Raw genomic sequence first — 501 nt, 5'->3', positions numbered from 1 at the left:
AGATAAGATTTTATTGAATCCTATACACAAAGTATTTTTTAGACTATGCAAAATGTTCTTCGTTTACATATACAGAATGCACTTTGTGTTTTAACACACAAAATGCTCTATTATGCACAATTTATTTGACCTTTATATCCAATATTCTTCATAAACTATTATACACAATATATACATACCTTTCTACAAAACAGAATTCACACCATCTTTTATGATTTGTATGAATAATATCATAAAACTTCTTATTACATATAGTAAATATTGTTCAGTTCAGTACACAGGATCCTTTTCACATTTTCATATAATGTCAAATACTTTATATACTGGATATCAAAGGGTAAACGGAATTTCAAGAATTGAGAAAAAATAAGGTTATTGACTCGAGTAACTATGCAAATAGATACATGAAATGGAGCATGATCTTATTTTTTCATATCTATTTATTTTTTCTACATATTCATTATATGGATATTGTAAGCTTTGATATACTGATTAAAAAGG

Source organism: Penaeus monodon, chromosome 28 (assembly GCF_015228065.2).
Source record: "Penaeus monodon isolate SGIC_2016 chromosome 28, NSTDA_Pmon_1, whole genome shotgun sequence".
Classification (NCBI taxonomy): Eukaryota; Metazoa; Arthropoda; class Malacostraca; order Decapoda; family Penaeidae; genus Penaeus; species Penaeus monodon.
This window is presented reverse-complemented; position numbering follows the sequence as displayed.